Source organism: Lissotriton helveticus, chromosome 3_1, assembly GCF_964261635.1.
Source record: "Lissotriton helveticus chromosome 3_1, aLisHel1.1, whole genome shotgun sequence".
Lineage (NCBI taxonomy): Eukaryota > Metazoa > Chordata > Amphibia > Caudata > Salamandridae > Lissotriton > Lissotriton helveticus.
Genome location: NC_136061.1, coordinates 1,526,424,173 through 1,526,436,291, shown reverse-complemented (window position 1 = coordinate 1,526,436,291; position 12,119 = coordinate 1,526,424,173). Strand labels below are relative to the sequence as shown.

The 12,119-nt window shown below is 43.9% G+C and overlaps 1 long non-coding RNA gene across 1 annotated transcript; it reads right to left on the bottom strand.

Annotated features, from left to right (window-relative positions):
- Positions 1-4,130: 4,130 nt before the first annotated feature.
- LOC144825026 (uncharacterized) lies at positions 4,131-6,390 on the bottom strand. The gene is made up of 6 exons (XR_013609241.1): positions 6,325-6,390; positions 5,666-5,725; positions 5,487-5,576; positions 5,331-5,385; positions 5,034-5,103; positions 4,131-4,389 (listed from the first exon to the last, which is right to left on the bottom strand). It is a non-coding gene; the product is annotated as an uncharacterized LOC144825026 (long non-coding RNA).
- Between the last annotated feature and the right edge of the window lie 5,729 nt (positions 6,391-12,119).

Below are 12,119 nucleotides of genomic sequence, written 5' to 3'. Positions count from 1 at the left end.
CCTATGGCTTTTAATGCTTGCAGAGCCCCAAAGCTGGGCCAAGTACAACCCTCTTAGCACTTGACTCTAGGTGGTAGCAATGGCAAACAGTCACAGACTTCTCAGGGAGGTTAGTGTGGTGGGACAACAGGGTAATAATTTGATTGTCTAGCCCTGTGTTTATCTTTGAAAAAAGAGAAGTACGTGATTACGCAGTAAAGCTCAGTACTACACATACACAAACGTATCAGCTGCTTATAGTCTCTAGTGCAGGATTGTTGCCTCCTGGTGATGATCCCCCCTCCACCTTCCTTAGTTTAAGGTACTTCAGTATAGATTTCTGCACAGATTCAGTGCTTCCCCCTTTGGTCTAGGGGGCACTAGCAAGCACACAGTGTCTCAATGTTTATCTCCCTAACAATTCAGCTTCATGGCAGGCTTCAAATCCTCCTCCTTTTTCTCTGTCATGGTCCTCCCATGGTTGGGGAAGATATGATAGCTACAGTTGTATTGTGTGTCTGCTCCACTCCTTTCCATTAGACACAAGCCACATGTTGTAAGGTGCTTTCTTCTCTTCTTTCTTTACACCAATATTCTCCCTTCTGTTCAGCCTGAAAAACTGGAGAATGTTGTATGATGTCACGGGATGTTGGTGTGTGGGCTTGGTGAGAGTGGCAGTTGAAGATGCGTGGCTGAGCAGGCAGGGAGGCTGCTCCTGGTGGGGCTATTACAGCTAATACTAGTATTTACCATCTTACTACAATCTACCATCTTTTTCCTGCCTGGAACTTTAATACAATATAGTACATCTTGGAACCTACCACCTTGTCTACGATTTAGACTTCTTCACTTAGTATATTTTGGCGATGATTGTACTCTTGAACGTACAAATTTAGAATTTTTCTTCTACAAGGAACATTGAAACCGCAACTAAAGAATCCACCAAAGGAACTGCAACTTACATATTCCAAGTTTCAAGCATCTACATTAATATACTTAAAGAGACTGGCAGCCCCAGCCCCACCAGTGACTTTGATACCGGTCAGCTTCCAACCCGGTCGTGCCAGATTCTGTTTCACTCAAGCATGGTAAGTTTCCTGCTACTAAGTCTACCTAAGGTGTCTGACTCTCTACTCCCTGTCTTCGTGCAGTTACCTTGGAGATTGCTGTCATCCTGCTGCCATCCTAGTGCCTTGGAGGAGTTGCTCTTGCCCAGCTGTTCTTGCTAAAGTCGTGGGTCAAGCTTCTAATTTGATTTAGTGATCCGAAATTGGCAACAGCTATCTTTTCTGGGAAAACTGACAGACACTTCCAGTGAGCCGTTTTGAAGTGTTCAGATGAAAACCCTACTCCTAGTGAGCAGTAACACTTATGCAGACACTAGCGATGCCTCTTAACCTCTTGACTGTTTCTGTTTGAAGTGTTGTGCTGCAGGACAGTTGGGTGAAGGTCGGTGGCGCTTCTGCCATGAGGATTGTTTCCCTTGTGCCATCATGACGCTACTGAGGTTCTGTTTATTTTTTTGTTTTACTTTTTGCCTTGCTTTTCTTTTTTTTCCCTCCGCTCTACAATGGGCAGTTCAACTGTCATGATGTTTTTTTAAAACAGAGGGCGAGTAAGGTAATGCGATAATTCTTACCGGCGTTGATGGTCGCGAGGAGCAGCTTCATGGCCATTCTGATGTCCTTGGGAGATTAGCTGCCTCTACAGCGCTTACAGCAGTGACTTGCCGAGAACCACCAGGCTCTGTGGTGTCGCGCTCTAGTGTTTGAGGGACGTGCCCCAGTGCATGCTGGGAGTTCGGCGCCGGCCATTTTAGATGCCAAACGCGCGGGCGCTGAGACACGCTGTTATCCCGGCACTCGGGAAAATAAAGATTTAAATTAAACACTACAGCGGCTCCTTGGTTTATTAACCACACCGCTGCATCCTACAAATTGGCAACGAGGCTCAGTGGTGTGCCGCCGCGGGGCCACGCACGGCAGCGTGCACCTCGAGTCCCACGGTGCTCCAACAGCCTACACCTGAGCGCGGCAGAGGAGTCAGCAACCCTAGCGGAAGCACAGCAGGTGGCCTGCAGACAACACGTGCCAGCGCAAAGGCCCCTATCCAGTCAGGTGGCCACTGGCACCAAGAGAAGAGGCAGACAAAACCCTAGGCCCACTGGCAGCAAGAGGAAGGCACACAGGGTCCCAGACCTGGGGGGAAGTGCAGGAGATACACTGTCCAGCGGTCAGCAGTTGCTCCACCCGGCGGTAGGGCAGGTACGCCGGTAGGACATACCAGCTCCGCGTGGAGCCAGGGGAAAGCTGAGGCTGCAGCACCAACACAACTGTGAGTGCCCGGCCTTACACCGCGGTGCAACCTTGCACGCACAAGAAACATCACAGTGAGGGGTACTGATCCCAGCTTGGACACGTAGATTCCGGCCAGCCAGCAATAGATACCACACCCAACGGTGGGCACAGAACGCTGGCGCACCAATGCTCAGCCCATGAGGGGGATAACAACCTTACACCCATGCAGGCACCAGAGCCCAGAGAGAGGCACGACCCGGGGAGCCCGCCAGGAGCTGCAGAACCACCACCACCGTTGCTCAACACCTTCAACATGTGCGTGCAGACTTTCTCCCTCACCAACCCAGTTCCCTTCTTATCCAAAACGGGCGATCCAGCAATGCCATGGGAAGATTGGAAGGGCTATTTCCTAAATTACTTATCAGCATTGGAAGAGGAAGGGGAAGGAGCTTTCTCCAGCTCAAGAAGGAAGAAAATCCTCCTACACATCCTAGGCCCAGAAGTTCTCAGGGTATACCTCAACCTCGTAAAGAAGGCCAGACCCCCAGAAGACACAGATGAGTTGCAATACGCATTAGAGGACCTGGACTCCCACTACCGCCCAGTAGTATGCACCGCAATAGACAGGTTCAACTTCTACCAACGGAAGCAAACCAGCGGGAAATCAATAGACGAGTACGTGGTGGCACTACAGAAACTAGCAGTGACATGCAAGTTCGGCACACTACACGACAAACCCATCAGGGACCAGATCATAATGCACACGGTAAACACGACGATCCAGGAAAAATGATGGGCCAATGGAGATGCTCTCCTCAAGGAAGTTGTAGCACTCATGAAGAAAGCGGAACTATCTAAGTGGTGTGCAGAAGCAGCTAAAAGAGAAAGCATTAACAGAACCCCGGTGTGCAAAATATCGGACAGGAGCACACAAGAGACGAAGCATCAGCACGTGCCGCAGGGAGCGAGGTACCAAAAGAAATACCCGTCCAAGTTCTCCAAACCCCAGAGACCGCAAGGGGACAACAAGAATATCTGCTACAGATGCGGTAGCCAGACACACGCGGCTAACGATAAGGGATGCCCAGTCTTCAGAGCCAAATACTCATACTGCAGAATTATGGGACACTATGAAAAAGTATGCCGACGTAAGCTCAGGAAGACAGAGGTGAAGTATGTCACACAGGAATCGGGTTAGGGACGGAGAGGTCGCCGAAGAGGAAGGAGAAGATGAAGTTTTGTGCATAGACGATCAGGTACTGGGAATTGACTGTACAAGATCCAGGAAGCCAGCATGAACAATGTCGATCGGAGGTGTTCAGGTGACCATGGTAGCTGATTCCGGCTCTCCATACACAATCATCCAACGCAACGTATGGGAGCTAGACTTTGAACGCAAAGTAGGCTCATACCTGGTTCCCGCAGACATACATCCCGTTACATTCACAGGCGAACCTATCCCCATGGTAGGTTATTGCCCACTGCTGTTCGAGTTCAAAGGGCGTACAGCGGAAGGGAAATTGTATGTTGCAGAAAAAGGACCTTCAGTACTGGGGTGGATGGACCAAGGTGCCCTTGGCATCCAACTTAACCCGGGTGGCACGACCCAAGTTCTCATAGGTTTAGGAAGTAGGGGACCCCTATATATCGATACGCTAGCTATACATAGGGAAGAATACTCATTTGGAAAGGTCTATAGCTAGTGGAAAACCAGAAAACGAAAAAGTGAATATAATTATTTATACCAGCCCACTGTTTCTGATACTAAATCACCAGATATTTAGATGTAGTCCGATATATTTTATTTGTCACATATATATATTTTTTATACACATTGTTTTCCTTTTTTGTATTTTTATCTTGAATATATAAACATTTTAGAAAAAATATAAGTAAACATATTATGGGTACATTTCATGTTATTTGATATTCAAATTGATAATTCCAGTGGTATTGATAAACAAATCTAAAAGTTACATAACCAGCACATGGATGAGCATATAACGAAGAGCGATGGAGGCAACGTGGTAGGTAGCACACAAACAAAGCGGTGGGTGACACACTACGCGCGTTTCGGCTTGGAAAGCCTTCATCAGGTGACCCGTCTTTGGCACTATAATTTAAAAAAGACATATATTTACAATCAAACTAATAGTAAATGTGCATATTAACAGTGGGCTAGTATCTATATCTCTAAAAGTTCCTTATATTTATAAATCATAATTCAAACAAGTGATATATACACAAAACCTGTGATGATATGCTATATACATGTCCAACATATCCAACATTTTTTCTAAAAACATAAGCTATGCAGAAATTCATTACATGGTCATTTTTATAGCATTGCAGTTTTTGTATATCTACACATATAATGCCTTTTGTGCTTATTTTCATGTTAACACTTTCAGTGGCATGTTCATTAGATAACCCGTGTCACATAGGGTGTATTACTATAACTCATACAATTCTATCAAGATCAATTTATATATCGTCACAATCATTAAGCCTGAATGCTAAGTATTTATGTATGTCCAGAAAGGGGGCACATTAACATCGCCCAGTATCTTACTATGGACACTGTAGTAAGAGGAAGTGGGACTGGGGCAGGAAAGAGGGGGAGAAAAGAACAAGGAAGAGGGAAAAAGAAAAGAAAAGGAAAAAAGAAGACGAAGGTAGTTTGGAAAGACAAAGAGGGGCAAGAGAGACAGGTCTAGGGGAATGGTGATTAGGCATGAGAGTTGTTGTAATACTTACAGAAGAAAGTGGCTCACAATGAAGATAAATTCAAACATAAAAACACATAATTCGTCAGAGACTCGAATATCTGTATAAAATGAAAATGACAAAGAATAATATATAGTGTAGGGGGTTAGAGTAATATAACTGCTGCAATACATGTAGCTGTACAGTGTAGAGTAATAACCAAACATCGTCCATCCTGGAGGTTTAGAGAGGATGAACTGACTATATGTAACCAAAGGTCACCATATATTTAAGAATTTGTTCTTGGGCTCTAAAAGTGATGGTAAGTACTCCAAACAATCTACTTACCGATATTAAAGGGTAGTCATCTATTGATGTAATGAGAAAGGCATAATGTACAGCTCTGTAAGGGGAAGACAGGTACACTATCATATTCAGATTCTAAAGTGGCACCCAAACGAGTACGCATAACTGTACTGTCTTTGAAATGCATTATTCTTATACCTCAAATACATTCGTAAATAGTGTACGAAGGTGGTTTTATGGCAGTAACAGATGGTTGAGGTAACATCATGTTCGGGATGGATTCTTATTCTGTAACGTAGGAAATAAAGTGCACATTATGGTCCGCCTGAGTTCTGATATGGAGGTGCATTCTAGTTTATATTTAAACCGACAAATACCTTAAAATTAGGTTCCATGACGGAAGCCGGGGGCCAGGAGAAAATATTCGCATACGAGATCTAAAGGTAAATTCAAGATACCAGACATGAAGAAAAAGATAAACATAGGCCACCGCTATAGTTTCAAATATAGACTCCAACCCATTAAAACGGAGACCTTATTTCACACGCTGCAAGGTGAAAACATACTGACATAAATGGGTATGGATGACACGGAGAATACTATGAGCCAGCGTGCTGGTATGCTACATATTCGAATGATACTAGAAAAAGGGAATGTATTGACATATCTTAGATGGTGACACTAGTGCAGAAACGCTCTGTTTAACACCAGCGTAAATAAGTGTAAAACTGCAAGAGGTTTGTTTAGGATCGCTAGCCTTGTATACTCCAAGTTAAAGCGATACTTTGTGGCAGCCGATATGACTATTCATTCACTCGTTACATTAATGCAAAAAAACAACAAAAAAAAAAAAAATTATATAGCAACAGCGTCAGAAGGATAGTAGCCTCGATATACTTAAATAAGTTGCAGGTAGGTGTTCGAGCTATTAAGGGTGGCAAAGCATTGTATAGAATATGTAAAACGTATATAGCAAAGATATCCAAAAATGACCGGTAGTGGCGGAAATGTATCGCTCGCTGAATTGCCGACTTACCGAAGACCCGTCTGATCTAATGTCGAATATGGCCCTCCTGTTCAGTAACGCTGTACAAGGTCTCGCCACAAGCGCCGAGGGAAGTAAACCGCAGTGAAACTGCAGGGCCCTTAAATACCGGATCCTACTGATGACGTCAATGATTTCATGCAGGTAGAAACCGGACTAATAAAACCTCCGTTTGTGTGAGCGTCGAGGGAGAGACTTCGAAAAAGACGACCCACTCAGTATAGAAAGCGGGCCATAGGTTATAAGATACAGTCAAAGATATACACGTTTGCTTCTATATGGCTAATGTTATTCATTTCGGATACGAATAGAAGAGGAATAGTGATATATAAAAGAAAATAAGGTTATATAGTGAAGAAAGTGTTTTCAAATGTAAACTGGGCGGTGTAGATGTGTCCCAATTCTGTCTTAGCTTTGAATATTAGATAATCGCCTGATCCCAGGGTATCACTGAATTCAGTCCTTTTTCCACAGTATCTAATGTGAAAATATAGTAAACCTCATGCTTTTTTCGTATAGCGTCACAGCAGATCCCTGCTGTGAGGTGATTTTTTCAAGAATAAACCATCGTATATCCTCAGGTTTGTGGTTATTTTCAAGAAAATGGCAATGTTGAGTGCGAATCGCCGATCTGTGTTCTGTAAGTCGAACATTCATAGATCGGGCAGTTTCGACATGGGCATAGTATTAAGTAAACAATATTTTTAGACTTGCAGTTAGTTATTCCTTTGTTGTTTACAGTTACCTTGTTGTGAGTAATTGAAGTACTTTCTATGGCCAATGAACATGAGATGCATGTGCCACATTTAAAATTACCTTGGACTGGTGACAAATCCTTAATACTTCGCTGAGATAGTGTTTTCGGCGGTGGCATGCGTGATCTTACTATCAAATCTTTAATGTTCCTATTTTTACGATATGCGAACATCGGTTTCTCTAGTGCTTCTTGGTAGGCTCTGTTAGTGTTAAATAGGTGCCAATTAGAACAGATAATTTGACGAATCCGTTCATTAATGATCGAATGTCTTGAAACAAATACCAGACTTGCATTTCTTTTGTTTAAATTACCCTCTAAGAGGTGTTGACGGTCATAGAACCGTGCACGTTTGTATGCATCGCGTACCACTCGATGCGGGTATCCTCGGCTTAAGAATTTCTTTTTCATTTCTATAGCTCGTAGGTCATAGTCAGATATTTTAGTGCAATTGCGACGCAGTCGCAAAAACTGGCCAAAAGGAATACCGTTTTTTTGCTTTAGAGGGTGGAAACTTGAATGATGTAAAATGGTGTTCCGAGCAGTCGGTTTTGTGTATAGATCAACGTAAAGTGCCCCGTTTTCATGTTTTATCATGATGTCTAGAAATTCTATCTCTTGGGTGCTGCAGTGTGACGTAAACTGAAGGTTGTGGTCACATAAGTTCAGCCACTCGATATATTCAGACAGATTCTCTTCATTATCATCCCATATAAAGATGATGTCGTCAATATATCTGGACCAATTTAGGGTGGTCTCAAAAAAGGGGGCTTCTTGCTTAAATATGAATTTATACTCAAAATGGGCAACGTAGATATTGGCTATGGTGGGCGCACAAGATGCGCCCATTCTGACACCTTTATTCTGTTTGTATAGGCTCCCATCAAATTCAAAAATATTGTCATTGAGAATGATGTTTAGGCAATCAAGGATAAATTTAGGGTTACAGTCCACTTGATATATTTCTATAAACCATTTGACTGCTGACATGGCTCCTTCACACGGGATGTTCGAATATAAGCTCTCTACATCCAATGTAACTAACCATTGTCGCCTGTGGTTGTATGGCATTCCTTCTAACATGTTGATAACCTGGCATGTGTCTTTTATATATCCAGGTATGTTATGAATATAGGGGCGTAAGAAGGCATCCAAATATTTTTATATGGGCTCAGTTATTGACCCTATGGTACTCACAATGGGCCTAAGTGGAGGGTCTATGGCATTTTTGTGGATTTTGGGAGTCCCATATAGACATGGCATTTTAGGTTTCTCTATATTCATAAAATCAAACTCTTTCTGGCAGATTATATCATTCTGAAACGCCTGAGTGGTAAGACGAAGAATTTTTGCCTTAGTATTAGCAGTAGTGTTTTTTGTTGTTTTGGAGTAAAGTTTTTTGTCTAGTAGCATTTCCTGAACTTTGGCAGTGTACTTTTCAGTGTCCATAATGGCTATGCCACCCCCCTTATCACAACTTTTGATGGTTATGGTCGGAGAATTTTTGAGGCTCAATAGGGCTTCATATTCCTCGGTGGAAATATTGTAGGGGGTTCTGGGGATATATTCAGTTGCCTTTAAGATTTTATTGTACACAACCTTTTCAAAAATTCTTACTTCTGGGGCAACTTCATCTAAGGTGGGTATAAAAGTAGATTTAGGGGCCAAACCAGATTTGTTGACATCAGGATTATCGGAGTTGTTTTCAGCAAAGAAAAACTTTAGACGAATCTTGCGAAAAAATGCTGTGAGGTCAGAGAACAATTCAAATTTATTTAAACCAGAATGTGGTACAAAGGATAATCCCTTAGATAGTAAGGACACACTGGGTAGGTTGAGATTAGTGCAGCTCAAGTTGAAGATAGGTATACAGTCTATTGTCTCCAATACCGGGCGTTCCTCGTTTCTAGATATTGATTGGGATCGATCAATTGAGGGACCGGGTATGGATGGGGGTATTGAGCTAGTGGTTGGTATTGTGTCGGAGGCTGATATTGTATAGGTGGTTGATACTGATGATTCTGGTACCGTGGCCTCCAGTTGCCTCTGTATGGGTTGCGTCTCCCTAAAAAAGGCCTGCCTAAGAATGGCCTACCTCCCTGATTGTATCGAGGAGTTCTAGAACCTCGTTGATCAGAGTAAGCGGAACCATCATCACTCTCGGACCCAGATGTATTAGAGAAAGTAGTGTTTTTTTAATTATAATAAGGTCTATTGAATTGTTGATTGCCAGAGAAATCAAAGTTGCCTTCATCAGGTGTAGTATAGAAGCCATCGGCGAGATATGGATATATTCGTTCTCTACTGAAGAATCTTATATCTTTCTGGAGCTTATCTGCTTTCCTTTTTGTCAGATAGTCATTGTAGGAACCAAGTTCCATTTCGATATCGTCAAGGGCTTTCTTCGCATCTGTTATAGCAGGGGAAGATTTGATTTTGTCTTCCAACTCGGAGAGTTCTCATGACAGATACCGCCCAGACTTATGAGACAAATGCATGGAAAGAAGAATTCCCGGAAGTCTTCAAAGGCACAATAGTCTGCCTGACGAAATTCACCCACAAAATCTACCTCAATGCTGGAGCAAAACCGGTATGTCACAAAATCCGCAATATCCCTTTCAGGAGCAGGGTGGCGGTACAGGAAGAGCTACAACGTCTGGAAGTAAACGGGGTGATCGAGGCAATCGAAAGTGCGGAATGGCTGGCACCATTGTTAGTCGCACAGAAACCGAATGGCAAGGTGCACCTGTGTGTGGACCTAAGGGAGCTCAACAAGAATATTGTGGTGGACAAGTTCCCATTACCCAGGATAAATGAAATGTTAGCGAGGACAAAAGGGGTCAAGTGGTTCTCCTCAGTGGACCTTACTTCGGCATACCACCAAATTGCTCTACACCATTCTTGCAGCCATCTAACATCCTTCATCACGCCGTTTAGGTGCTACAAATTCCTGAAAATGCCTTTCGGTTTGGCATCCGCCGCAGCGGAATTTCAGAAACTCATCCACCGGTTGTTCCAGAATATAGAAGGAGTGCAATACTTTCAGGATGACATCCTCATTATGGGGAAATCCAAACCTGATCACGATGCAAAACTAAAGGCAGTCCTGAGCGTATTAGCACAAAATGGACTCACAGGAGAGTGGGAAAAATGTAAATTTGGAGTTAGATCAGTGACATACTTGGGCCACGAGATTAGCGACAAGGGCATAGAACCAAAACGAGCTAACGTAGCGGCCATCAAAGAAGCGCCCATGCCAAAGCTGAAAGAAGATATCCGTTCCTTCCTAGGGATGGCAGAATTTTACAGTAAATTTGTACCTCACTTCGCATCAAAGACACATCACCTGCGACAACTCCTGAAAGAGAAGAACACCTTAAAATGGTCGGAAGAGGAACAAACGGAATTTGATCTCTTGAAGCTAGACATCTGCGACGCAGTTCCCCTCAATGGGTTCAACCAGGAAGCGCTATCTATTCTGACTATGGATGACAGCGACAAGGGGCTAGGCGCGGTGCTAACGCAGAAATCCCAGGAGGGTGAAGTCACCACAATTAGTTTTGAATCTCGGTCGCTGGAACCCGACGAGGAGAAATTTAGCGTAATCGATAAGGAGATGCTGGTAGCCGTCTGGGCCATGGAGCAGTTCCGACAGTTTATATGGGGCTCAAAATTCTTGCTCCGCACAGATCACAAGTCACTGGTGAGAGTCCTAACCTCCTGTGGACACACGCATGCGACGCCCCGCATTGCGAAGATGAGGTGATTACGTATATGAGGTGGAGTACCTTCCCGGCACCAGAAACAAGGTTGCGGATTACCTAAGCAGAGCTGCTGCAATGGAACCAGCAACGGGCCAAGAGCCTACGGAGTGGGAAGAGTATATGGTTGCACTCACAGAAGACCATGAAGCGGTGATAAGTGCGCAAGAGTGGGAAATGGCCTTCGCAAATGATGAAACACTTAAGACAGTAATGAAATACGTGACACAAGTTTGGTCTGACAAGAAGCACCTTGACAGCAATTTGAGGAAGTTCTGGGAAGTCAGAGAAGAATTGTCCATTGGAGACAACCCAGTTTTTCTACTAAGAGGAGACAAAGTAGTTCCCCCGCAATCCTTGGTGAACCACCTTCTTACCATCTTACACGAAGGACACCTTGGAATAGTAAAAACCAAAGCAAGGACAAAGCAAGCGTATTGGTGACCTGCCATGGACAGTCAAGTGGAGAAACATGTCAGAATGTGCGAACAGTGCAACAACGCAGATAAAGCATAGATCATGCTACGCCTACCACTAGGGAGATTCGCAAGTCCCTCCAGTCCATGGGAAGAGCTGTCAGTGGACATCCTGGGCCCCATACTGGATGCGCATGGGATTCCCAAGTATGCTATTGTACTAGTGGATAGATACTCCAAGTGGCCGGAAGTGGAAGTGTGTGAAGTAGCCGACAGAAGCAGTGTTGTCCTTCCTCACCTCCACGTTCTTACGAAAGGGAATCCCTAAAATCGTGACATGTGACAATGGACAACAATTCATATCGGCAAGATGGAAGGCCTTCATGGAACTCAATGGGATAGAAGTTAAGCACACCCCAGTGTACCACTCAGCAGGAAATGGACTAGCAGAGAGGTTCAATCGAGTAATCATGGGGTCGGTACAGGAAGCGATAAGTGCAGGAAAAGACTGGGAGAAGAAACTCAAACGAATGGTATGGGCATATCGCATTACCCCGGCAAACATAGGGTACAGTCCATTCAAAATCTTACGCGAGCGTGACCCCTTCATGAGAGACAATCTAGCATGGAAACAACTCACCATCCAAAGCAAGTGGTCTCATGCAGTGATGCGTCACAATCTTGACAACACGCAGGCCTAATACACAGAATATTACAACAAACTACACAATGTAAAAGAAGTCACCCTGGAAAAGGGCGAGTGGGTGAGAGTGAAACAGGCTGTGCTAAGGAACAAAGCAGACAGTAAGTTTAGTCCACTGTTACAAGTAGTGGAACCATACACCAGGTCAGCCC